The 22,064-nt window shown below is 54.3% G+C and overlaps 1 long non-coding RNA gene across 1 annotated transcript in view; it reads right to left on the bottom strand.

Moving 5' to 3' along the window:
- LOC138984411 (uncharacterized) overlaps positions 1 to 20,246 on the bottom strand; it is a 41,241-nt gene extending 20,995 nt beyond the window's left edge. Inside the window, exon 1 of the long non-coding RNA XR_011461676.1 lies at positions 19,962 to 20,246. This is a non-coding gene — a long non-coding RNA (uncharacterized lncRNA). The remainder of the gene's footprint in view (positions 1 to 19,961) is intronic.
- Positions 20,247 to 22,064: the final 1,818 nt, after the last annotated feature.

Below are 22,064 nucleotides of genomic sequence, written 5' to 3'. Positions count from 1 at the left end.
AGGCAAGAGTACTGGAGTGGGGCGCCATTGCCTTCTCCAGAACACCTGTGCAGTTTTGCCTAAAGCAGAAAAAATAATGTTCAAGGACTCGAAGCCTTGTAAAACTTAAAAAAAATTTTATTATTTTTAATTTTTACAATGTTGTGTTGGTTTCTGCCAGACTACAATGCACATCATTCATAACTATATATATCTTTCCTCTAAAGGAAATCAACCCTGAGTGTTCACTGGCAGGACTGATGCTGAAGCTCCAATATTTTGGCCACCTGATGCCAAGAGCCAACTCACTGGAAAAATAAGACCCTGATGCTGGGAAAGACTGAAGGCAAAAGGAGAAGGGGACGACAGAGGATGAGATGGTTGGATGGCATCACTGACTCAATGGACGTGAGTTTGAGCAAACTCCGGGAGATAGTGAAGGACAGGGAAGCCTGACGTGCTGCAGTCCACAGGGCTGCAAGGAGCAACTGAACAACAACCCCTCCGTCTTAAGCCTCACCCCCTCCTGCTCTATCCCACCGCTCTAGGTCATCACAGGGCACCAACTGGGCTCCTTCTGCTATACAGGCAATGTGGGAGGGGCTCATGGGAGTCACAGCGCCTCTCGGAGGGATTCAGAGTGGAATCCCAGGCTCTCTGGAGGTCAAGGAAACCGTGGGGATGAACCTGCTCCTGCGGGTGAGGGGTGGTTCCGATACCCCCACGTCAAATGCACTTATTTTTGTTTGTTTCTTCTTTAAACTTTTAATAAGTGAAACCTCCTGAGACAGCAAGCCAAATGTTCTCACCAAAAAGTAAAAAAAGGATAAATATATGAGGTGATCAGTTCAGTTCATTTGCTTAGCCGTATCCAAATCTTTGTGACCCCATGGACTGCAGCACTCCAGGCCTCCCTGTCCATCACCAAATCCTGGAGCTTACTCAAACCCATGTCCACTGAGTCGGTGATGCTATCCAATCATCTCATCCTCTGTCGTCCCCTTCTCCTCCCGCCTTCAATCTTTCTTTATGTGAGGTGACAGGCATGTTAATTATCTAGATGGGGAGATCCTTTCAAGATGTGCGTACATGCTAAGTCGCATCAGTCATGTCTGACTCTTTGCGACCCCAGGCTCCTCTGTCCATGGCATTTCTCTGGCAAGAATACTGGAGTGGGTTGACATACTCTCCTCCAGGGGATCTTCCAGACCCAGGGGTGGAACCCACATGTCTCAGGTCTCCTGTATTGGCAAGTGGGTTCTTTACCATTAGCGCCACCCAGGAAACCTGTGTAAGTGTATCAAAACATCATTGATGTATTCTTCAAATATCTCGCAATCTTACATATGTCAATATGTCAATAAGGTAAAAAATAATTTAAAAAAAATGGAGCGTTGTAGATTCACAGGAAGTTGCAAAAGTAGTAGAGAACCCAAGAACCCATTGCCTAGTTACTCTCATAGTTAATCTTACATTTTGTAGTGAAGGAATTTGATGTTGGTGTGGTGTTCGAGTATAGTTCTAGATCATTAAATTTTTTTTTATTTGGAGTAGTTGCTTTATGATGTTGTATTAGTTTCTACTGTACAGCAGAGTGAATCAGCTATATGTCCACGTATATCTCCTCTTGTTTGGATTTCCTTCCTATAAGGAAAGGTCACCATAGAGCTTTAGGCAGGGTTGCCTGAGCTATGGAGAAGGCAATGGCACCCCATGGACGGAGGAGCCTGGTGGGCTGCAGTCCATGGGGTTGCTAAGAGTCAGACATGACTGAGTGACTTCACTTTCACTTTTCACTTTCATGCACCGGAGGAGGAAATGGCAACCCACTCCAGTGTTCCTGCCTGGAGAATCCCAGGGACGGCGGGGCCTAGTGGGCTGCCGTCTATGGGGTCGCACAGAGTCGGACACTACTGAAGCGACTTAGCAGCAGCAGCAGCAGCAGTCTGAGCTATGCAGTAGGTTCTCACTAGTTACTATTTCACGAGTGGTATCAATGGTGTGTATGTGTCAATCTCAAATGTCTCGATCCATCCTATCCCTTCTGGGTACCCTAGGTATCCAGATGTTTGTTCTTATGTCTGTGTCTCTATTTCTGCTTTGTAAATAAGATCATCTACACTAATTTTTTCAGATTCTACATTTATGCGTTAGTATACAATATTTATCTTTCTCTTTCTGATTTACAGTTCTATGTCATATTTATCATTGGCTTCTCAGGTGGCTGTAGTGGTAAAGAATCCACCTGCCAGTGCAGAAGACATAAGAAACATGGGTTTGATCCCTGGGTTGGGAAGACCCCCTGGGAGGAGGGCATGGCAACCCACTCCAGTATTCTTGCCTGGAGAATCCCATGGACACAGTCCATGGGGTCGCAAAGAGCTGGACACGACTCAGTGACTGAACAGCGAGGCTAGAAGGGACGTGATCGAGGACAGCTCTGGCTGCGGGCAGCTCCGGGTCTGAGGCAGGTGGCTGCGAGCAAATACCTGCATCTCAGTGAGACTCTTGCAGGATGGACTGGTCTGGGCCCCACAAGCTTGACACCAGCAGCTCTGCCTCGGGAGATTAGCATGCAGTGCTTTGGAACTGTTTTGAAAAAGGGGGTTTCTGATTGAGAAGCTAGCTTGAATAATAACATCTAGTACTGTATTCTGAAGGGATAATTGTTTTATATTTATAAAGATTCTTAATTATCTGCAGCAAATGCATTTAGTTCACTTGGTAATTGAATTAAGGAAAATGTCTTTTCCGGCATTGTAAGTCGTTGCAATCATTAAAAAAAAAAAAAAAAAACAGAATAACTTTAAAGTACTTCCCTACATGACCTAGACAATCTCGTTATTACTGAAAGCTGAGTAATTCCATTAAGGGCCCTGTCGGCTCTAATATAATGGGAATTCTGGGGATACGAACCAAATTAAAATCACAAGAGGTGATGGAAATTTCCTTTCGTTGGGGAGCCTGTGTTGACCCCCATCTAGAAATGGTCCTTCCCCTGTGGGCTCTGGACATACTTGTTTTTTTCATACTTACCACACTGTACTGTGATTATCTCTGGGTTCTCTGTACCCTGTTTATGCCCCAAATGCGTTTGTCTCTTGAGAGCTAGACCACGTCTTGCCTGCTTAGGAATCACGAAAAAGAACCCCAATGTTCATAGCAGCACTATTTATAACGGCTAGCAAGCAACCTAGGTATCCACTGGCAGAAGAAAGGATAAAGAAGTTTTGGTACGTAAATACAACGGAATATTATTCAGTCATAAAAAGGAATGCATTCTAGTCAGTTCTGGTGAGGTGGATGAACCTAGAGCCTGTTATACAGAGTGAAGTAAGCAAGAAAGAGAAAAATTTCGCATATTAATGCATATATACAGAATCTAGAAAACTGGTGCTGATGAACCTATCTTCAGGGCAGGAAGAGATATGCAGATGTAGAGAACAGACTTTGGGCAGAGCAGGGGAAGGAGAGGGTGGGACGGACTGAGAGAGTAGCGTTGACATATATACACTGTCATGAATAAAACTGATAGCCAGTGGGGATTTGCTGCATGATGCTGGGAGCCTAGCTCTGTGCTCTGTCACAGCCTAGCCAGGCAGGGTGGGGTGGGGGTGTCAGGAGGGAGGGGACTTATGTGTACTTGTGGCTGATTCACATTGTTGGATGGCAGAAGCCAACACAATCATCTCCCAATTAAAAATAATAATAAAAAGAAGTCTAACCCTAACTGTAACACCCAAACTGAGTTTACACCTCTCCCTCCACACCTGTGAAGTTCTTCAGAAAGCAGCCTCTCAACATTTTATCTTTGGATGGACACATCTTTTAGTGGACTCCAACAGCCATATGGGGTTGCAAGATCCAAGTCATGGAATGTTGGCGAGGACGCCTTGGCCAGGGGACCCTCAGGCCCCAGGGGACTTGGGCCTTGATGCCGGAGCCTGGGCTTGTCAGGCAGCTTGGGTGGCGGTGGTGGGCGGAGAGTCAAGAGGAGCCCAGACCAACAGGCCCTGGACTTCGAAGAAAAATCAATACGCGTCTGGCTTTTATTGTACCATAAAGGTGTCCCTGGTTGCACGGCCACCTCCTGGCCCCCTGCATGCCCAGTGAGCTCTGCCGATTAGGGAGCTGCCCGCCGCACCCCTACACGGCCCCCTGAGGCCATCGGAGGGGCCCGCATCTGCTCTGGTTCTTCATGGTGGTAAAACCCACTGGGATTTCCCACAGCAGCGGGGCGGGGATGGGGTGGCTCCCTGGATCTTCCAGAGGAGCATGAATTCAGCCAATAATCACCCAAGTGCCAGACCAGATGCTGGATCAGCCTCTGCTGATGCCACAGGGACCCCACCAGATGGGCCACTTAATGCCCGGAGCCTACAGTCCAGTGCGGAGATCGATGCTGAACTGGTAAATGACTCAAAAGCAGGGTGAGTGCAGACTGATGTGTTATCCACCAAGCAATAAACCGGGGCGGGGCGGAGGGCGGTGATGGAGGCGCAGAGGGCGGGGCAGGCGGGCGGCTGCAGACCGTCGGGCTGCTGCCCGCACGCTGGGTGCTTGGTGCTGAGCTGGCGTAGCCAGTTACCCACCTCTCTCAAAGGGGACCGTCTTCTCCTCCCCGACTCTGGGCTCTTCTCCTGACCCCCCTTCCCCTCCCCATCACCTTCCCATGCTGACTCCAACACACACCCGTGGCTCTGACGTGCTCCTGCCGTCAGGGCGCCAAGCTGCCGCCTCTCTTTCATTTCTTATTTCAAATGCTCGGGCGGAGACTGAGATCCCCATTGTCCAGTCTGCGCATCGGCTGTCCCAGGCAGGTCCACCCTGGGGCCATCGGCCAAGGCCTGTGCGGAGTGGACGACCCACCCGCCCGGGACACAGGTGCCCAGCAGGGGATGCCATGCTGCAGAGAGGCACGAGGCCTGGGATCGAGTCCTGATCCACCCTCATCAGGGGTGTGGACTTGAGCAAGCCTCTTGCCTCCGCGCCTCAGCTCTGTCACTGGGGCCCGGGATGGACCGAGGGAAGTTGTGTCCAACCCCGGGCAGGGTGGGCAGGGCACACGAAGGGGTTTTCTATACGGATGGGCAAGATGTAAGGGCTGCTGCCGATAGCCAGGCACTCACAGGGCAGTTCCGGATACGTGCTCGCTACCCATTTTTATAGAATTCCACATCCTTTCTGGATCCTGGGATTACAAAACAGCCACTGGGAAATCACGCACCCCATTAACACTGAGACTTTTATGTATTTACAATTCAGCTTAAATTTTTACCAAGAGAGGTTTTCAAAATGTAACATGTGTTAGTCACCACGTGAATTGCGAAACCAAGGAAATATCTCCAAAGTGCTGGCCTTGACAATGTAATCTGGCAGGGCTTGGGGAGGAATAAAAATAACGCTTCTCAGCATTGCCGCCTTGACCGGTAGGCGGGGCACATGGAGCCCTCCCTGGGCTCCCAGGTAGATTGTTGGCATGTGTGCAGGTCTCCTCTCCTCTGCCCTGGCCATGCCCAGCCGTCAGTGGGGAGTGGGGAAGGAAGGAGACTGGGGAGTCAGGGGGCCTGGTTTGAATCCTAGGGGATCCACCCACTGGCCAGGTGACCTCGGGCATTTTCCAGACCCTGTTGTGCACAGAGAAGTTAGGGGACTGCCCACGGGGGCACTGCAGTGATGAGAGGTCCTCACCTCTGGCCCCCAGCCTCCCAGGTAGGTTCAAACCCAGAGGCACTGTGGCCCCCGAAAGCCTGAGGCAGCCTCTAGGGCTGGAGCCCCGTTTGGGAGGATGGAGAGGCGGCGCCCGGACGTCCCCCGCAGCTGTACGGCCAGCTTGGTTTTCTAAACACAACAAGCCAGCCCTTCCCCACGGAGCTACAAGCCCGCAGGTGGCTGGAGGAACATGTGGTTTCTGGATGTGACATGAAAGTTAGCATTTGCAAGCTCTCTGTCTGGGTTCTCTGGGTTTGTTTTTCTTGCTTTTACGGCCCTGAAATATTCCTGATCATGTTTATGTTGAGGCAGGATGCGTGGAGGCCAAGCGCTGCCGTATCACGATCGGCTCCATCATCCCTCCAAAAAGCACCAGCGGGGTCCTGAGCCAGCCGAGCACAGAGCCCACCACACAGGCGCCAGGCTTCTGGGCACCTGCCCACCACCTCACCCCTGCCTGCGCCAACTGCATCCCGGCCCCCACCTGGGAGCCCCTGTCCATTGGTGGCGTCTGCTTCCCCCGGGTTCCACGTGAATCATTTCTGACCCTCGCTGCAGGTGGGGAGTGATGGTGTGTTCAGTCGCTCAGTTGTGTCTGACTCTTTGGGACCCCACGGATTGCAGCCCACCAGGCTCCTCTGTCCATGGAATTCTCCAGGCAAGAATACTGGGGTGGGGAGCCATTCCTCCTCCCGGGGATCTTCCTCATCCAGGGATCGAACCTGTATCTCCTGCCTTGGCAGGCAGGCTCAGTGGATGGCTCTACCACTGAGCCATCATCAGGAAAGCTCCTCCCTGGTGGCTCAGACAGTAAAGAATCCGCCTGCAGTGCAGGAGACCCAGGTTCCATCCCTGGGTTGGGAAGATCCCCTAGAGGAAATGGCTACCCACTCCAGTATTCTTGCTTGAGAAATCTCATGGACAGAGGAGCCTGGTGGGCTACAGTCCAAGGGTTGCAAAGAGTTGGAGGAGACTGGGCAACTAACACTGTTATGGAGAGTGGGGACCTGGATTAATTATTCCTATGCTGCAGAGGATAAAACTGAGGCTTGAAAGTGACTTTCTGTACATCCTGAGGCTCAAGGTCACACAGCAGTGCAAGATGAAGTTAGGGTTGAAAGCGGCCACTGTTTCTATCCTCTTGTTTCTGTTCTGCGTCCCCCCGCCACGCCCGAGGGCAACGCCTCAGTTTCTCACTGCAGTTCCGAAGCTCTCGGAGCCTCCGCTGATGACACCCACTGTGGCCAACAGCCTTCGCCCTTGGCTCCGTCTGGGCCTCCCCTTTGGCTTGGATTATATGCCACCTAATGCCCCTCTCCCGATCGCCAGCTCTGCTTTTTAATTGTCTATGTCTTGCCTGCTTCCCGAGACTGTGAACCCAGAAGGACAGGAACCATGGGCCGGCTGCCCTGTGCCTGGCCTGGGGTGGCCACATAGCTGACTCTTAACCACGCTTGTTGAATGATGACTTGTTATTATTCCCTGAGGCTGGGTTCCAGCCTGTGTCTGGCCACAGGAGGCCAGAACCTCCCCTCCCCCTCAGCAACCCCACACACACCCCTGCTCCCAAGTCCTTGGCTGGCTAGCATTTCAAATGATATTGTTTCATATTAAATTATTTTAAATTCCATGGACCCGGGTTTCACAATCAAATAATTCGATCTTGTTTACAAATGGAATTTTTACTTTTTGACAGTTTCTAGCTTTGCTGGGCTGGATGGTCAGGAGAGCGTGTCCTCTCGTGCCCTCCTGTCTACCTCTGCTGCCTTCCCTGGGATGCCGTGGAGCCAGGGAATGGTCTTGGGGGGTGGGTGGCGGGCACCCAGCATGGCTGTGGGGGAGGCTGCCCCTCCAGTGGGCACTGGGCACAGAGGCCTCCCCTGACTTTGACCTTCTGTCATGAGTAAACCCATAAATTACAGAATAGGAAGGGACCACTGATACCTGTCATTCCAACCCCGCTTTACAGACTAGGACACTAGGGTTCAAGACCACAGTCCCTGTGGGTGGCCGACGCTATGCTTGCTCTTTGGACGCCTTCTCCAAGGGCTATTCCACATCCTGTCTTCCTCTGTCTATACTGATGAAATCTTTCCATGTTGCTTTGAGCTATGGAGACATAGACGTGGGGAGATATGACCTTTGATCCCTAGATGCTCATAATCTGGGTTCTGGGGTGGGGGGTGGACAAGGAGACAAAAAGTGGCCATGCACTGAGGCTGGTGGGCCCCTGGATGGAGCAGGGGCAGGTTTGTGAAGGCACAGACATGGGCTGAGCTGGGTGGTTGCCGCCCACCCCTTCTTAGGAGATGGTTGGACTCAGCATCTGAGTACGTTGACCAACGTGCAAAACTTTAGTCTCCCAGAGAGTCCCCGTCACCCTGGAGGCTGCCTCCTCGCCCCGCAGCGCCGTCACCACTGATCACAGATTGGCAGCCTCTCCTCCAGAACTTGGTCTAAGCAAGTGACGGTCCCGGAGTGGGGGACGTGCTTCCTTGCTTTGTGGCCACTCGCAAGGGTGACCTGGGTTGGCCCCAGCAGCAGCCCTGCTGGGCTTGGCTCAGAACGGTATCTGGCTGTTTCCAGAGGTCTCCGGATCTCTGAGTTCGGAGCTAAACCTCCAAGAACACGCCTGTGCGGGCCGCCCCCACGGGGCAGCAGTGCTCGCGTCTCCGCCAGCCCTGGGGGTTGCGGAGGGCTCCTCAGGAAGGGCCTAGAGGAGGTTGGTTGACAACGTCCCAGCTAACTTCTCAGCACAAAGGCAGGCACTTCATGCTGTGAAGGTCCTGGGAGACGATTGCAGGGAGGGCCCGACAGGCACTGTGGCTCCAGCCCATGCTGCTGGGGCCCCGACGTGCCCTGGAATCCTGGAGCCCACTCCCCACCTCTCTGTCTCGTCACTGTGACCTTCGTGGTCCTCACACATCTCACAGGGCTGACCCCATCTGGGCACCTGGGGTCAGAGTGCAACCTACGCGGACAGTGGAGACGCCCTGGGCCGGCAGGGGTCGCCTCGGGCCGGAGGAAATGTACATCCAGCCAAGCTGAATGTGCGTCCACACTTTGGGCCAGAATCGACGTTTCTAGGACTCTAACTTCTGGATGTCCTGGTGTCGGTAACCATTCAGGATGTCACACGGGCACCTAAAGCCTCCTGAGAGAGAGGGAGGTGCGTCTACCTGTGTGTGTTGGGACAGACAGGTCTCCAAAATAAACAAGGTGAAAAGAGCAAGATGCCAAACAAAGTGGGATCCCTTTTCGAGTTTGAAAAAAAGATAGAGGGTCTTCCTTACTGGTCCAGTGGTTAAGAATCAGGCTGCCAATGCCGGAGACGTGAGTTTGATCCCTGATCTGGGAGGATCCCACCTGCCCGTGCACCTCAACTACTGAGCCTGTGCTCTGGAGCCCAGGAACCACAACGACTGAGCCCACAAGTCACAGCTACTGAAGCCCAGGCGCCGTAGAGCTGGTGCTCTGTAACGAGAGAAGCCCCCACGGTGGGCAGCTATGCACGCAATGAAGCGTGGCCACGGCTCATGGCAACCAGGGAGAGCTTGCAGGCAGCAACGAAGACCCGGCAGAGCCAAAAAACAAACCAGTAAGTTACTTAAAGAGTTAAGAAAAGATAGCTAGATAGATGGAGGTATATGCTCCGGACGTACCCCAGCGGCAGGCGCATGGACACAGGCCACTGAGCACCCAGCTCCTAGGCCCTACACGTTGTTAACTCACTGAGTCCTTGGAAGACCCCAGGAGGTGGATATTGCCATCCCACTCACTTTGCACATAAAGAAACTGAGGCCTGGGAGGCGAGGAGTTGAACCCCTGACCAGGGTGCTGCTGGGGAGGGTGGCTGGAGAGGGCGGTCAGGGCTTCCAGCTTTCCATGTTCACCTTTGTGTCCTCCGAGTTTTCATCCCAGCTGAGTGTGTGACTCTATTTGAGAAAACATCAAAGGGTATCCTGGACAGAGGTAGGAAGCCTTTAATTCCTTTACTATGTTTTTCTGTATTAAAGAGGAAAACAATCATGTCATTTTAAGAACTCACCCTTTGCCCAAAAGAGAGAATAACTCTAGGAGCAGGCATAGAGAACAGACGGACCCCAAGGGGAAGAGACGGGGGGAGGAGTTTGGAGATTGGGATCGACACATACACACTATTGATAGTATGCATAAAAAAGGGCTTCTATTTTATAGGCTTGGGGCTTTTATACTATGCATAAGATGGGCATAGTATCAGGGCTTTCCTGACAGCTCAGTTGATAAAGAATCTGCCTGCAAAGCAGGAAACCCTGGTTTGATTCCTGAGTCAGGATGATTCGCTAGAGAAGGGATAGGCTACCCACTCCAGTATTCTTGGGCTTCCCTTGTGGCTCAGCTGGTAAAGAATCTGCCTGCAATGCAGGAGACCTGGGTTTGATCCCTAGACTGGGAAGATCCTCTGGAGAAGGGAAAGACTACCCACTCCAGTATTCTGGCCTGGAGAATTCCATGGACTGTATAGTCCATGGGGTTGCAAAGAGTTGAACATGACTGAGCGACTTTTGGAGAAGGCAATGGCACCCCACTCCAGTACTCTTGCCTGGAAAATCCCATGGATGGAGGAGCCTGGTGGGCTGCAGTCCACGGGGTCGCTAAGAGTCAGACACGACTGAGCGACTTCACTTTCACTTTTCACTTGCATGCATTGGAGAAGGACATGGCAACCCACTCCAGTGTTCTTGCCTGGAGAGTCCCAGGGACGGGGGAGCCTGGTGGGCTGCCGTCTATGGGGTCACGCAGAGTCGGACACGACTGAAGTGACTCAGCAGCAGAGTGACTTTTACTTCACTATAAAATAGGTAACTAATGAGAACTTACTGCATAGAGCAGGGAGTTCTATTCAGTGCTCTGTGGTGACTTGAATGGGAAGGAAATCCAAAAAGGATATACATATGGAGTTGATTCCTTGTGGCTCACTGGTAAAGAATCCTCCTGCCAATGCGGGAGACCCGCGTTTGAACCCTGGGTTGGGAAGATCCCCTGGAGAAGGAAATGGCAACCCACTCCAGTGTTCTTGCCTGGAGAACCCCACTGACAGAGGAGCCTGGCAGCCTACAGCCCATGGGTCACAAAAGAGTTGGACAGGACTTAGCAACTAAACAGTAGCTGATTCACTTTACTGTACACCAGGAACTAACCCAACATTGTAAATCAGCGATACGCCAATAGCTATTTCTCATAGAGAAGAAAATTAAAAAGAAAAAAGCTAGGACTGCAGTTAAGTGATCCCCAGTCTTGGGGGGAGGGCGTCCCTGGGTGTTTGCTTATGGAAATCAGCTGTTTCCCGTGATTTCCAGAATGTGGGATGTGAGAGATTCCTGCCTGACTTCTACTCCAAAGCGGGCAAGAGGAGAGGGTTGGTGGCAAGGGAAGGGGCTGCCTTGCTCCAGGAGTCACAGGGGGTCCACCTGGCACGCACGCTGGACCCCCGGGGGGCTGCCCTACCACCCTGAGCTGGAGCTGGGAAAGATGAAGCCGGGTATTTCTTGCCATTGTAGCTTGATAACCAAGATCAAACCTGCCCAGGAATTATATTTAGTCCAGGACAGGATTCCGAGGCCACCTGGCCCCCAAGCAGGGGGCCCTAAGCCGCCCATCTTGCCTCATCCAGTCTCTGAATCCAGCGCACACTTGAGCTCGAGGACACTGCTCTGTGGCTTGCATGGCTATTGAGAGGGTGACGTTGCCATTGGTGACCACAGGTGTCCTGGCAGCCTGAACAGAAAGGCTACTTCAGGCTCCAACAAGGCCCAGGTTTCCAGGGGCGACAGCGGAGCCTCAGCCTGGCAGGCGTCCAGCTCTGCCCTGACCAGCTTGGCGAGCTCCCTAGAAGCTCCCCTCCCCCAGTCCTCAGTTTCCCCACCTGTAAAACCCTGGGAGTGACTTAGATGGCCTCAGGCCTTTAAGATGGTGGCAGATGCCAGCCCCTGGCCTTGCTCCTGCTTCAGGTGAGAGGAAGGATGAACCGGGGGGCCTCTGGGATGCTGGTCCAGTCTCCATGGAGACCAGCTCACTTTCTCTCCTGGGCCAGCCTCCGTATGGTTACCTCGGAATACGGTGGGCTCTAGCCATATGCCTCCTGCTGGGGGCTGGCCTGATTTTTAGAGCTCTGGAACGCCAGAGATGGAGGTACCCCAAAAGATGAAGGGCCTCCCTTCATAGAGGATAAAACCAGGCTGTAGAGGAGCTATGAAGGCAGCCCCCAAGTGCTGGCCTGAGGCCCCCACCCCCTGAGGCTGAGCAGCAAGACTGCCCCACCCCCATCAGCAGCTTCCTTCATTCTCCACGTCTGCCAACCTGCACAGTGAATCTTCTGCCTCTACACGGGCCTCCCCCCGGACCCAGACTTCATGTCCTGAGCCTGCCCTCTTATGCCCAGTGACGGCGGGGAGGGTGGCAGGGCAAGATTCCCTCCAAAGTGTCCATGAGGCTGTTTCTGTTTTGTATGTAGATTCATCTGCATTGCTTTTTTTCGTTCCACATACACCCACTCCAGGATTCTCGCCTGGAGAATTCCATGGACGGAGGAGCCTGGCGGGCCACAGTCCACCCAGTTGCAAAGAGCTGGACGCGACTGAGTGATGAACACTTTTACTTTCATAAGCAATGTCAGATAATACTTCTCTGACGTCACTTAGTATGAAAAACTCTGAGTCTATCCCTGTCGCTGCAAATGGCAACCTTCTTTTTTTTAATGGCTGAGTAACATTCTGTCATGTGTAGGTACCACATCTTCTTTCCATTCATCTGTTGATGGGCTAGTTCAAGGTTGGACCATATAAGAGCCACTTCAAAGCTATAAAAGGCTGTCAGATCAACAAAACCAAATGAAAGGGACTATCAACCCAGAGATTGATAGGTTGACTATCAACCCAACAGTCATAAAAGCCACAAAAGATGGGTTTGGCTGCACAGGTCAGGTCCACACATCAGTGGGTCCCTCTGGGAGGGCCTCTCAGAACCCCTGGGCTCTGGGGTGGGGGAGGTGGAACATTCTGGGTTGGAGGGGAGGCCCCACTACTCCTCTCCTTTCTTCCCCCTTCTCTTGTCCCTTTCCTGCATCTCTGGTGCTGGCCAGGTCCTCCACTGGGCCTTTGCACATACTGATGTCAGAGCCATCCTGCCTTAAAGGGCAGTTTTGTCTTCAGCAACACTTCCCTGGCCATTTGATTGATGCAAACACGGTCCCTCTCGGCTGCACACCCTGCCCTGCCGGGCCCTCTCCACTCGGGAGTCAGTGCCATTGTAAGGGACTTGGTGGTGAGGGCAGGTGTCTGGCCACATCTGGTGGGCACAGAGCTCCCCTGCCCACTGTCCCCCACTCAGGGGCCATCAGAGACTCGTGGAGCCTGAAACAGACCTGAGGGGAAAGAGCCAGGCACAGACCTGTCCCACCAGATCCATGTCCCGCCCCCCACAGCCCCAGTTCTATTACTCGCCCCAAGAGTAAGTTGGTGATCCATTTCCTAATTTTCACTTGCTGCCTACAGAAAGGCTAGAAAGGTTGAAGTGTTTGTGAAAGCAATCTGCCAACTAAAATGCACGGCGCAGGTGTGTGTACATGTGCACGAGTGTGTGTGTATGTGTACGTGTGCATAGGTGTGTGTGTGCACAAATGCACATATTCCTCCTTGTGTGTACAGAGGATGCAGGGGCAGCCTGTCCTGGCCACGTGATGGTGACGATCATTGAGGCAGCAGGAGAGCCCACTGAGGCTGGAGCAGGGAGGCTGCGGTTCTGCCCCCGGGCAGCCGTCAGAAGCAGAGGAAAACGACTCAGCTCTCCCAGGGCCCGGGAGGGGAACGCAGGAAGCCAGGGAACAGCTCTCCTCCGTGTTGCCAGGGGACCTTCCTCCTGGAAGACAGGAGCTCAGGGTCTCTTCCTCGGTAGAAGGATGCTGGCCATGGACCCCAGGGGCTCCTCATCAGGCAGAGTGTCATGGTCTTCCAAGGCTAGGAGAGCCGGCCTGACCCCAGCTCTGCTCTTGCTGTGTGACCCGTACTTATGTGAACACCCTCTCTGGGCCCTGCATGTGCCACCTGCAACACAGGGGCAGGGTGGGAGAAGAGCAGCACCCACACCCCCTAACTGCTGTCAGGGCTGGCACCAGGGCACCAAGCAAACAGTGGATTGTCTGCAGAGGCTGGCATGGGTGGTACAGACCCCTTGTCTGTCCCCTGTGCCTTGGGGTCCCATGGGGGCAGCATGACTCCATCCAGGCTCTGAGAATCTTGTGCTGGACTGCATGGGCTCACACCTGCCGTGGGGACCCAGGAAGTGACAGGAAGAGAAGCCTGGAGCTGGGCTGGCAGCAGGAGAAGGATTTTGCTGGGAGGCTTATTTGGGGGCAGGCATCCTGGGCAGGACCAGAGGTGTGGCAGGAAGGCCTGGGGATGAAAGTGGCCGGTGCGTGGGTACCTTGAGCCCAGCCCTTACCTCCAGCATGACTTCCCTGGATTTGCACTGTGACCCAAGGAGGTGGGTGCTGTCAACCCCACTATGAGAGGAAGCCCAGTGAAGGGCGGTGACACCCTCAATGCCAGGGTGCTAGGAAGTGGTGGCCTGAGTGTCAGCGGGATGCTCTGACTCCGGGGCTGGAACCCAGGAAACAAAGCAGCTGGGGACTGTGGGCACCCTGGGCTGTCTCCAGCTCCTCCATCCACCCCCGCAGCTCTGAAAACAGGGATCTATGAACTCCGCGATGCAGCCCACTGGGATGAGGGCATCACTCTGGCAGGTGGCAGCCATCGTTGGGAAGGAAAGGGTAACAAAAGTCAGAATTCACGATGCGGTTAGAGAAATCCTCTTCTGGGGAAGTGTTTTGGTTCTGTGTGTACAAAGAGGTCACCCCTTATTTCACGTGAAGCCGCTATGAGTGCCCTGGGATGAGACTGGCCGTCTCCTTTCTCACCCCAGCCACCGTCAGCAAGCCCTGGAAGCCACTGCGTTCGGCCTTTCTCGGCTCCTCAGGGGCCTCCGGGCTTTTGTTCTCTGAACAAGAACGCCGGTGCCGGGCACAGGACAGGAGCCAGGCCGTGCTGGAGGGTTTCCGTGCCGCGGCCCTACCCTCATGCTGGCGCGCTGGCTGGGCAGGGGGTGGCGCCCCTGTGTGAGGTCTGGGTGCTCAGCGTGTTGAGGTTTGGCTGCAGCTGAATGAGGGGGACCCCAAGGCTCTGGCACTGGCCATGTTGTCCTCTCTTCGTGAGTCCCACGGAGTCCCTCACCTGCTGGCCAGAGGTGCCCCAAGGTCCCTAAACCCCAGGTCCCAAAGCTGTTCCACCAGGGCGCTCTCTACTCTGAGAGGCGCTAAACCCTGTGTAATCACAGGGGGTGGGCAGAGACAGACACCTCCCACTCCGGGGCCACACTCCATGTGGGTGATGAGCAGAGTGCCTTGGGGAGGAGGTGGATGTCCAGATGATGTGGAGATGGGGGGTCAGGGGCCAAGAAATGCCAGGCTGGCCTGGGAGCCTGTGGGGAAGAAGCCAGCAGTGGGCACCTGGAAGGCGGCCACGGGGTGATCAGATTTGTTTTCCAATCAGGTCACTGACTCTGGCTGGAGTGGGGGGCTGGCCCCGTGTACCTGACTCTTTCCTAATGACTCTCCTCTAACCAGAGGAAGGCCAGACTTGTGTTGGAAGCCTGGGATGTGAGCAAAAACCACAGTGCATCCAGTTTCAAGTGAAGCTGTCTCCCCTCCTTTGGGCATTGCCAGACACTGCCACTCCTTTTGTTTATTATCTCCATCAAGTTTTAAGGTCTCCCAGACTGGAGGCCATTTTTCTAAATATCTTTGAACATTCCGATGTTCAGAACACGTGGGCTGGCTGTTTTGATCTTAGAGGGTGCTGGGGGCCAACCTCCCCAAGGAAGGCTGGGGAGAACCTTCAGATGCCAACCCTGCAGGGGGATTCCTTCCCTTCCTGGTCTCAGGCCTCCTGTTTGGGCAATTCTAAGTCCCTGGAAGGTGGCTCAGTGGTAAAGAACCTGACTGCAATGCAGGAGACGTGGGCTCAATCCCTGGGTTGGGAAGATCCCCTGGAGGAGGGCATGGTAACCCACTACAGTATTTTTGCCTGGAGAATCCCATGGACAGAGGAGCCTGGCGGGCTACAGTCCATAGGGTCACAAAGAATCGGACACGGCTGAGCAACCGAACACACGCACACAGGCCCCTGGAAACCTTCAGTTGTAATAAACAAGCACAAAGCAAGCTGGCTTTCCCACAGGAGGCCACATGCTCCTTCTGCCCTCCTGGTTTTCCCGTTTGCTACACTGCCTGGCCCAGGTGCCACAGAAGGGGCCTTTGTTTTCCTTCTGTGAACTAAACACATAGAACAAAACAAAAATAGAAACAAACAAAAAAAAACCCCCAACACTCTCACACACACATAACTCCACCGTGTCCATAGTCAGGACGGAGGCTGGAAGCACTGTCACCTGGCTTCACGTGGCGTGAACAAAGACAGCCGTGCTGGTTAGGCTGGGCCTCTCCAGGTGCCAGGGGAGCCTAGGGGTGTCTCGCATCCCAGGTCTGGGTCCATACTCTGGTCACTTGTTTTTGTGAAAATGACCAATGGACCCCCAACGAGGCTGCTGAGGGGGCCACCAGAGTTTTTAAAGGAGGGAAAACATCATAAAATGGAGGAGGAGGGTCCTCCAGACGGGACCAAACGTGGACACAGGGGCAGCAGGGTACGAGTTGCCCAGGCTTGCCGTGTGGGTCTGTTCTGCACGCCCGCGGCACCTCCTGCACCCCCACTGCACACCCGACCCTCTGACTGTCTCCCATCACACCCTCACACACATAAGGGGTCCGAGCCGCGTTGGCATAGATACGAACAAACGTTTTGGCCTGGTCCTCCATCCAGTAAGCCCCCGCCTGCGGAACCGCAGGGCCCCTCAAACTGCAGTGCGACCGGCTGCCTCTCAGCTCTTCTCCCGCGTTTCCAAGAGACAACAAAACACGTTTTCCCCTTTCCTGTCCAGTTTAAAGGTTGTTCCTAAAAAGCCGTAGTCAACTTACGTTTGGTTTTTTGAAGCAGAAAATTATTCACCAAGAACACACGGCTTATTTGTTTCACTCTAAGCTACTCCTTTATTGAAACAACATCACTGGAAAAGCCATCTCAGTACAAATGGGAGATGGATTGAAAAACGGATTTTTCCCTTTTTAACCATCACTGGGGTCCCTGATTTAAGCGCAGTTGTAGTTCAAACAAAGCCAAGGTCACTCAGTTTGTTACATAATAGTGAAATAGTGCTGTTCTGTACAAAACAAAACCAGATATTCTTTCAGTTAAAAAAAAAAAATTGGTGATTTTGCCTGTGCAACTTTTATCTCAAGTAGAAGATGATTCTAATTTTATCTGTGTTCAATAAGCAGATATTTTAAAAAAATCATGAGGCTGGACCTGTTTACTTTTCCTTACAGTTCTCTGAGCAGCTGGAGAAAGTAAAATCACCTTGAATCTAATGTTTTCTGAGCACACTACAATAGCCAGGTCCCTTAGACCCATCTGGAACGAAATTAATTACATCTATGTGTTAGTTTAATAGGAAACAATTTTATTTTCGCTTGTATTTTCCTCCGGGATCTTAGGGAAAAAAAGAAAAAACAAAACAAAAACCCAGGATATCAGGAAAAGGCTTTGGTTCCTCATGGCCCATTTTCTCTTCAGGCTTTTTTTGGTTTCCAGCTTCTGTTTTTTTAAATTTTTTACTGTTTTTTTTTTCTTTTTGTTTGAAAAATACACAAAATGGGTATTTTAAATATCAAATAATTATAGAATTTGAACATGACAAAATTTGAGAGCCACTGTACATTTTGACAAAAAATATTATTAAAAATTACCGTCTGCTTTCACTCTATTTACATTCAAACGCCATCCTTTTCATTTCATATCTTCTGATCTGTTCAACCTACCATTTGTTACATATGTAAAAGTTCTGCCGACTATTTCAGAGAATATTTGGGGGAAGAGTAAACAACCGACCTGTAAAATTTCTACGGAAGCACGCTTGCTTAGTTCACATTAGTTTTAAACACCGTGTCGTGCTTGAAATGGCAAGTGTCGCTCGTGGGCACCGTGAGGCGGCTGCCCGGACTCGGGGTCGCGGCTCTTGGCGCGGCGCGGCAGGGCCGCCGAGGACCTTACCCTCGTCCCGAGGCCCGGCTCCGCCCGCAGCCCCCGGGCGCACTCCCGCTGTCCCCCGGCCCGGGTGCCGCGCGGCCTTTGGGTCTTTACCGAGGCGAACGGAGGCGTGGGGGAGACCCCGCGGGGACGAGATGAAGGTGCGCGGCCTGCGTTTCGGCTCCAGCCGCGGGTCCCACCTGCTTTGCCCGGCCCCCGTGCGCCCCAGAGCCGCCGCCGCCACCGAAGCGCACGGCCAAGGCCAGCTGTCGGGACACCCTGAGCTCTTTTGGCTTCCACTGGGCTTTTTATCTGCCTCCCCTATCCCGACTAGTTCCGGATTTGCAACCTCACAGGTGTAGGAACTGGGCTGGGCCAGGCTCTTGGTCTTTCGGGGACCCCCCCGCAGGGGACTCCACCTCCACCCCCCAGCAATGACCCCTGTGAGCGCACGGCCGGGCCCAGGGCCACGGGCAGGGAACGATCTAGGAGGCCGGGGCTCCGAGCTCGCACTCCGCCGCCGCAGGCAGTGGCTCGACCTTCGCCTAGCGCGGCGCCCCGGAGCTGTCCTGGGAGCACGGCCTCCGTCAAGTCGGGCAGGCTAGAGGAGGAGACCCCAGAACGTGTGGGCACAGGGCAGGAGCCCGCGGGCGCCATCGGAAGCAGGTGCGGCAGGGCAGCGCGGCGCAGACACTTGCTCTCGGCCCCCCGCGACCCTTGAAGGCTGGGACGCCCAGCCCTCCCGGGAGGGCGCGACCACCCACGCCGCCGCGGCCGTGTGAACCTGGCCCTGACCTAGGCCTGGGGGCGCTGCGGGTCGGGGCGCGGGCGGGGGCGCGGGGGGGGGGCTCTGCTTGGCCACCATTTGCCAGTCCCGCATCACCATCCCGAGAGACCTGTCCTCAGTCGGGAGACCCCCAAATCGACCTGCTCCGACCGAGCCCAGCCGACCCCCAACGCCCCGAAACCCCAGGCCAGCCTGGGCGGCTGGGCCCCGCGGGCGCCAGGCACCGGAGGGGGAGGGCCCCGAGGGCCTGGGGCGCCGTTCCAAAGGCCAGAAAATGGAAACTGTGCGAAAAGAATCTCCAAATCCGGCCGGGCCCAAAGCCCACCGGCTTACATAAAGCCCCAGGAGCCCGCCCGCCCGCCCGCGGACTCCCCTCCCGGGGGTGAACAATCGGCCGGCCCCTGGCCAGGCCGTCCTGGGGTTGGCACCACCACCGACCCCCTGACCAAGGGCCTGGCGTGACCCCGGGGAGGAGAAGGGGGTCTCGGTCTCTTCCCACCGTCTGCCCCGAGAAACATTTAACTGGCCTTTAATCACATTAGCAGCCGGCCCCAATTAAGGCCGCGGGCGGGGGAGGCAGGGGAAACCGCCGGCCGTGTCACTTGAGGATAAAGGTCCTTTATGCCCCAGGCCTGGCCTGGGGCGACGCGGCGGGCCGCCGTCCCCAGCCTTTGATTGCAGGCGCCTGGGCCTCGCCGCCGCCGCCATCTCTTTGCCCCTTCAAACTACCCCCGCCCCCGATCCCCCTCCCCTGCCCCCACTGTGCCATCGCCCTCGGGTGACCCGGTGGCCGGGCAGGACAGCGACCCAGGCCCGGACTCGAGCCCGCGCCCCCACGCCGGCCTGGACGGGCCCTCCTCCGGCCTGGGCCTGCGCCTGCGCGCTGGGAGCGCTCGAAGGGGCGGCTGCGGGGCTCACCGAGAGCCCTCGGGACGCGCCGCCTGCCCGCCGACGCCCAGCTCCCGGCCGGGACCCTGGTAAGGCCGCTGCCACTAAGTGGTTCGGAGGGAGGGTGACCCTCGCCGTGGGCGGCCCGGGAAGGTCACCCGCGGGCTTTCTGGGCTCTGTCTGACCTCCTGGGCTCGCGGTGAGCCCCGCTGGGCCCTCCGGCCTGGCCCAGGACCAGTCGGGAGCCAGGCTGGCTGGTCTCCGGGGTCCCAGGCTCCGGCGGCGGCGTCGGGCCTCTGGCGCACAGGGAACACCAGGCCAGGGCGGTGGGGCCGGCCCGCGGCCTTCTGTTTGGCTCGCCGGCCCAGCGCGGCGGAAAGCGCGCGCTCGAGGGCCGAGCGTCCCCGCGCAGTGCTTACCTTGCTCGGGCGCCCGGACCGCACTCGTTCCCCTCGCTCCTCCTCGAGGGTCGCCCGGGGCGCGCTCTGGACGGGTCGGGGTCGCGCGAGGACAGCGGCCGCCCGCGCCGCCGGAATGCCTGCCGAGGCTGCCGCCGCCGCCGCCGGCCGCGACGCCCGGGGGGCCGCCGGGGACCCCCGCCCGCCCCACGGCGGCAGCTGCAGCCCGGAGCCGCGTGACCCCGGCCCCGACCTCCCCGCGCTCGGCTGTTTGTCTCGCACAAAAGAGAACACTCATATTTTTCTTTCCCCGGCACCGATTTAACACCCGCCCCATCTCCCCTCCCCCGAATTACCCCCCACCTCCCACACGCTTCGCTGAGAACCGCTTTCTCTCCGCACACCCACTTTGTCTCGCCTTTCTCCACTCTTGAATTCCGTCGTTGTAGTCGAGGATGTCAGCATAGCTTAGAAAGTTTCATAGAAAGTCAGAAAGCAATTAGAGAGGCCCTATTATTGGAGTTTCGCTGGTGCCATGGAATCTTTTAAAGGACAGCCCGAAGCACCGAACACAATCCCATTAAGCCGCCCAGACTCCCACAGTCCTCAATAGGGGTGCTCAATACTTCCACAGACTTTCGCGGCTCATGGGGGAACCGCGGGGTTTCAGTCCCCAGTCCCGCAGCCCACTCAACAACAGCGCGGCCTTGAACCTCGCATTCCTTCCTTTCTCATCGAAATTTCCATTGGGAAAATGGCTTGCAGGGCCGGAGTGGACATTAATTAAAGTCTGCCGAGCGGGCCGAGGTCTCTGCTTGACAAGGGCTATGAAAACCTCAAGCAGTTTCATAAGTAACTCCCCATCTGGTTTATTTGAAGTTTTTCTCTTTTTTAAGTTTTAAAAGTTTTTTTTTTTTCTTTTCCCCAGCCACTTTCTACAAATGTGAGTGCGATTGAAATCAACTTTTACCTCTGTCCGCTTTCAAATCGATCAGCTGATGTTTGGAAAATGGGTCAAAGAAATTATGCTTTGCTGAGATAAAGACCACGTATGACCAAAGTTTCAGCTTAATTGAATTTTAGTGCCAAATTATAACTCACTGAATAACTGGACTTGGGCGCAGGAGGGGTGGAGGAGAAGGCAGTGAAGGACAGGCAATTCTAATGGAAATCCAGCCACCCTGGACTGGGGTCCTGTGGCCGCACGGGTACAATAAGAACTGCAGCTCCATTCCAAGGGAGTGAGGTTTATCACACTGTGGCTTTCATGTGGGAAAACGGGGTTGGCCTTGCTTGGTTCTGTGGGTTTGGGTTGATGTTCCTGGGTATTATTTCATGTAGCAGGCAGCTCTTCTTTAGAGCATAGCTTCTCCTTTGTTGTTGTTGAGACTAACTTCTGTTCTTGCCAATAAAAATTAATCTCTTCCTTTAGAAGTCAATGTGTAGAGAAAGCAGGTGTTTTGAAGAGAGAAAGTATTTAAAAAATAAAACAGGTACTTGGTTGTCAAAGCAAAATGCCGGGTTTAGAACAACTAGGATTTTGCTCCTGGTGTGTCATCACAGATGTTCATTTTATTAAATAGACATTTGTATCTGGCAGTTCCTGGATTAATTTCAGGAAGGGAGAAGAGGTGATGGGCTCATAATGAAAGAATTATAATTTAGGTGGTGGTGCACTGAGCCTCAGTTGCAGGCAGATGGGTTGTTTGCTAAATCTATAAGGGGAATAATTAAAAATGAGCATGCGAAGGATGCTTAATTTTTGGATAGTTTGTATTTGTCATCAATTATTTGGAGCTTTTTCTCAAAGTTGCCCCCTTTTTTCTTGTTTCATGGCCCATCTTGGCCATGCTGCCTCTAGGCTCAGCCCCCTGGCCTCTGACCTCTTGTTTTGAATGCATGCTGCACCCGCAGCCAGACTGCTGGGTTTTTACATCTGTTCTGCTTGCATGCATAGGGACCTCTCCTCGTCTAGGTGGTTCAAAAGGGCAGCAGGCCATGCCCCCTCCGCCCCCCACCCCCGACCCCAACACACACACACACACACACACACACACACATCCAACCTCGGGCACTTTGTAGCTAGGCCTTCAACACTTCCTGCCTTGGCCGTATCAGTTTCTT

This window comes from Bos mutus, chromosome 21 (assembly GCF_027580195.1).
Source record: "Bos mutus isolate GX-2022 chromosome 21, NWIPB_WYAK_1.1, whole genome shotgun sequence".
Classification (NCBI taxonomy): domain Eukaryota; kingdom Metazoa; phylum Chordata; class Mammalia; order Artiodactyla; family Bovidae; genus Bos; species Bos mutus.
This window is presented reverse-complemented; position numbering and strand designations above follow the sequence as displayed.